Here is a 6,000-nt window from a genome sequence, read left to right as displayed (position 1 = left end):
TTAACCCGTCAGAGTTCTTGCTATAACCATATTTGACTAAGAGACCGTGATTTTATAAAAGCTGAAAGTTTGTCAGCTTATAACTCGTACCTTATGTAAGTAGAGAACTATTTAATAGAGTTAAAACTGTGGTTTTGGAGGTAGCAGAATCAAAGGTTCGCGCAGGCCTATTCACTAAGTTTGACATCTGTTAATGGATGGGTCATTATTATAGAAAACTAGCGGACGCCCGCGACTTCGTCCGCGTGAAACTCGATGTAAACTATTAACTACCTCTACCCTACCCCTACCCTACGTTGAAATTTTTCCTGAATTTTCTTTAATATAAACCTCACGGAGCCCGAGACCTTTCCAACGAATGCAAAACCGTGGAAATCGGTTCGTGCGTTCTGGAGTTATAGCGTCAGGAAGGAAAACCCGACTTATTTTTATATAGTAGATTTCCCAACTAGCTATTGTTAATAATCATTAACTCCGGTGATCTCGTATTCACTATTTATTTAATGCTAACTGACCAATGAGATTACAGACGACATTGAACAAATGAGCAAGTTGACTAAATATAATCAATACATTACAAAAAGTCCATTTGGCTTTGGATGTATAGTAGTAAGATATCAAAAAAGCGCGTTTGTGTGTATTAACTGAAGGAGACGAGCACGCACACACACACACACACACACAGTTAGTTGAGTTTTATACTCCACGGTACACCTTACCACTACGAGTAAAGCCAAACGGAATTCCCGGAATAGATTAACTTTCAGATTGTTAGAGAATCGACTATACAATGTTCCAGGTTGGCTGGATATCGTTTTCAGCCACGACAGCGGTTCGCGACGTAAAGAAGGTCGAGTAGATACAAGGGTCGTCGAATCCCGCTGATGAGGGCTCGACGCGCCCGGACGAGTGACGGGTTAGGGGGCGACATCGAACTTACGGTGACACTGACAAACGTGCTATTTTTCTTTTTCTATTCAGCACGTGATTTCTGTAAAGCTACTGCGGTTTGACATCGTTGGTTTCCATGGTAACTTCTTTGTTAGTGACCAAAAAGTATATTTTATTTTTTTAAGTATTAAAATACAAAGATCAAATTCGAATAAGACATTTGTAGGAGAAAAGTTCGTCGACGAGTATTAAATACCAGAATCGCAACCCTGGTCTTTAATAGCGAATGTAAGACTTAATTTACTATTCTTACCTATCTAATTATTCTGTGTAGTTGCCTACACAGTATTTTTTATGTTTAAAACCGCAACGACATTGGACAAGAGCAAGTTAACTAAATATACTCAATCTGTTGCAGAAAGTCCATTTGGCTTTAGAGGTATAGTAGTATAAGATGTCAAAACAAGCGCGTTTGTGTGTATTAACTGAAGGTGTCACACACACACTCACACACACACACACACACACACACACACACACACACACACACACACACACACACACACACACAGTTAGTTAAGTTTTAAATACCATGTGTAAAGTGCACCTTACTACTACGTGTAAAGCCAAACGGAATTCCCGGAATAGATTAACTTTCAGATCGTTAGAGGATCGACTATACAATGTTCCAGGTTGGCTGGATATCGTTTTCAGCCACGACAGCGGTTCGCGACGTAAAGAAGGTCGAGTAGATACAAGGGTCGTCGAATCCCGCTGATGAAGGCTCGACGCGCCCGGACGAGTGACGGGTTAGGGGGCGACATCGAACTTACGGAAACACTGACAAACGTGCTATTTTTCTTTTTTTAATCAGTACGTGAATTCTGTAAAGTTACAGCGGTGTGTCATTGTTCGTTTCCATGGTTCTTTGTTAGCGACGAAAAAGTATATTTTATTTTTTTAGGTATCTAATAAATTTAAAGATCAAATTCGAAAAAGACGTGTGTAGGGGGAAAGTTCGTCGATGAGTATAAAATACCAGAATCGCAATCCTGATCTTTAATAGCGAATGTAAGACATAATTTACTATTCTTATCTAATTATTCAGGCAACAAACACAGTATTTCATGTTAAAAACCGCAACAACATTGAACAAATGAGCAAGTTAACTAAATATATTCAATATATTACAGAAAGTCCATTTGGCTTTAGAGGTATAGTAGTATAAGATGTCAAAACAAGCGCGTTTGTGTGTCTTAACTGAAAAAGACACACACACACACACAGTTAGTTGAGTTTTACACACCACGGTACACCCTAACACTACGTGTAAAGCCAAACGGAATTCCCGGAATAGATTAACTTTCAGATTGTTAGAGGATTCACTATACAATGTTCCAGGTTGGTTGGATATCGTTTTCAGCCACGACAGCGGTTCGCGACGTAAAGAAGGTCGAGTAGATACAAGGGTCGTCGAATCCCGCTGATGAGGGCTCGACGCGCCCGGACGAGTGACGGGTTAGGGGGCGCCATCGAACTTACGGTGACACTGACAAACGTGCTATTTTTCTTTTTCTAATCAGCACGTGATTTCTGTAAAGTTACTGCGGTTTGGCATCGTTCGTTTCCATGGTAACTTCTTTGTTAGTGACCAAAAAGTATATTTTATTTTTTTAAGTATTAAAATACAAAGATCAAATTCGAATAAGACGTTTGTAGGAGAAAAGTTCGTCGACGAGTATAAGATACCAGAATCACAACCCTGGTCTTTAATAGCGAATGTAAGACTTAATTTACTATTCTTACCTATCTAATTATTCTGTGTAGTTGCCTACACAGTATTTTTTATGTTAAAAACCGCAACGACATTGAACAAATGAGCAAGTTAACTAAATATACTCAATCTGTTGCAGAAAGTCTTCACCTTACTACTGCGTGTAAAGCCAAACGGAATTCCCGGAATAGATTAACTTTCAGATTGTTAGAGGATTGACTATACAATGTTCCAGGTTGGCTGGATATCGTTTTCAGCCACGACAGCGGTTCGCGACGTAAAGAAGGTCGAGTAGATACAAGGGTCGTCGAATCCCGCTGATGAGGGCTCGACGCGCCCGGACGAGTGACGGGTTAGGGGGCGCCATCGAACTTACGGTGACACTGACAAACGTGCTATTTTTCTGCAGCAGGCCTATTATATATTTATTTATGTATCGGTGTACCTACTATTCAAATAATGTATCAATACATTGGTTTTAAATTTTCATCATATTTTCGTTTTTGCAATAATCATGCATGCTCCTACTTTTCATTTAATGTGCATTTTAAGAAATTCATCGCGAGGAAACCTGCATACCAGAGAATTCTCTTAATTCTCTGCTATGCAGTATAATATATCTCAATACCAAATTTCAGCTAATTCGGTTCAGTAGTCGAGGCGTGAAAGAGTAGCAAACAAAAAAAAATTGCAAAGTAGCAAAGAGTAGCAAAAAAAAAGCAAAAATTTCAGCCAAAGAGGAAGAAACATACTTACACACTTACACACAAACTTTCGCCTTTATAATATTAGTAGGATCGTCTCGTTCTCGCGGGAACCGTGGATTTTTCCGGGATAAAAAGTAGCCTATGTGTTAATCCAGAGTAAAATCTATTTCCATTCCAAATTTCAGCCAAATCGCTTCAGTAGCCGCAGCGTAAAAGAGGAACAAACATACTTACACACAAACTCGTGGCGCGACGGCCTCCGTGGCGCAGTGTTATGCGCGGTGGATTTACAAAACGGAGGTCCTGGGTTCGATCCCCGGCTGGGCAGATTGAGATTTTCTTAATTTGTCCAGGTCTGGCTGGTGGGAGGCTTCGGCCGTGGCTAGTTACCACCCTACCGGCAAAGACGTACCGCCAAGCGATTTAGCGTGTGGGGTGTGGATTTTCATCCTCCTCCTAACAAGTTAGCCCGCTTCCATCTTAGACTCATCATCACTTTCAGGATAGATTGTAGTCAAGGGCTAACTTGTAAAGAATAAAAAAAAAAAAAAACTTTTGCCTTTATAATATTAGTAGGATGATCGGCACACTCATGACGTCACATCGCTAGCGGGCCCGAGGTATGTCAAGTCCGTGATACGGGCTCAACGGCACTCCACGGCACGGTTTCGGCTATCGCACTAAATCCTTTGTCACTCTAAACTAACGGGCGCTTTCGTTCATCTGACCGCAGGCCGGCTACACTGGAGTGCCACGCGATAACGTGCCACCGGATAACGTGCCGATATAAATGTTGTGTGCCACTTATGGCACTATTAACTCTCTCTTTGATTTTGATTAAGCTATCTGTTTGAGCATAATCTAAAGACAATAAAAACTATAACCCGTCGTCGTCATCAACCCATATTCGGCTCACTGCTGAGCTCGAGTCTCCTCTCAGAATGAGAGGGGTTAGGCCAATAGTCCACCACGCTGGCCCAATGCGGATTGGCAGACTTCACACACGCAGAAAATTAAGATAATTCTCTGGTATGCAGGTTTCCTCACGATGTTTTCCTTCACCGATTGAGACACGTGATATTTAATTTCTTAAAATGCACACAACTGAAAAGTTGGAGGTGCATGCCCGGACCGGATTCGAACCCACACCCTCCGGAACCGGAGGCAGAGGTCATATCCACTGGGCTATCACGGCTCTTATCACTATAACCCGACTACGTAATAAATAAATTAATAAAACAAATAAAAAACCCGACTGCATCAATTATACAAAAACTGAAAAGAAAAAAAACAAGCTCAGTCCAGAAGTGTAGAAAGCAATTAGAAAACAGTCGGGACCTATTATATTGAATAGAATGATTTTCGTCTACATTTATTTACAGGTCCAGAATATTACATACATACATACATACAAGATACGCGCGAAAAACATAACCCTTCTTGCAGTCGGGTAAAAAGGGGTCTAAAAAGAACGAAACAAGGAAATATTACAGATTGAAATAGAGAAATGCATAGGAACAAAAATGGCCATGGTAGAGCCGTGGGAAAAATCACCGTTAGATTGTGGACACCATTAGATTATAAACTGCTCAGAATACAGAAAAGATAACTGTCGCAGAGCTTTTTGTGTCAAAGAGATTTATGTCGCCAAGAATCGTTGGTCTGTTTCAGTCTGGACTTTGTAGATGACAGAAGAAACTTGGCACTCGCTTTCAGATGGATAACCAATGTTGCTAAAACTAAATCACCTTGCAGGACAATAATTTCACAGCTACACCTGCTAAATATACTTTACTAGCTAACGCCGTGCGGTTTTACCCGCGTGGTTCCCTTTCCCGTAGGGAAACGAGGATAATATATAGCCTTTAGCCTTCCTCGATAAATGGGCTATCTAACACTGAAAGAATTTTTCAAATCGGAGTAGTTCCTGAGATTAGAGTGTTCAATCAAACAAACAAACAAAATCTTCAGCTTTATTACAGCTCTCAGTATAAAAGTATAGATGAGGCGAATCTATCATATAAGTCTCTTCTAGTCACTCATAGTCCATCTTTTGTTTATGACTTCTGTAAGATTTGTTCTCCAGGAGTTTACTAACATAAAGATTGAGCACTAACAATATTCCGATTTTAAGCTGATATTGAAGTCTTGTCATGTCATTTATGTCATTCCATTTAGCTCAGCAGGGGCTTGAAGGAACAGCGCTGTGTACTCCGTTAGTTCCACCGTATACGTACTGTGGACCTAGTGAGAATTCGACTATATCGTAAGCAAGTATTCAATGTCAAGTTAGCTTTTCACTGCGATCTCAATTTATGTTAAGTGATTGTGCGGTAATCTCTTGGAAGAAAGAAAAACTCAATAACCTGGCCCAAAACCTCAGCCTAAATGTTAAGCTTGTGTGGCTAATATGAACGTCCACCGCTTGGCAAAAATAGCCACACAGAAAAAGGATAGCGGGTTTAGCGGATGGAGCGATCGTTCTGTATCCCGTCATCGAAGAGTACTATTCTCGTTAGTATTCTCGCTAGAGGTAGCGAGTTCAGCGGATGGAGCGATCGATCGCGCGCCGCCCCGAGGGCGCGTCAATTTGCCCTCGCCTCGTCAGCGCTAAATTATCCCGACATC

Source organism: Bicyclus anynana, chromosome 21, assembly GCF_947172395.1.
Source record: "Bicyclus anynana chromosome 21, ilBicAnyn1.1, whole genome shotgun sequence".
Lineage (NCBI taxonomy): Eukaryota > Metazoa > Arthropoda > Insecta > Lepidoptera > Nymphalidae > Bicyclus > Bicyclus anynana.
This window is presented reverse-complemented; position numbering follows the sequence as displayed.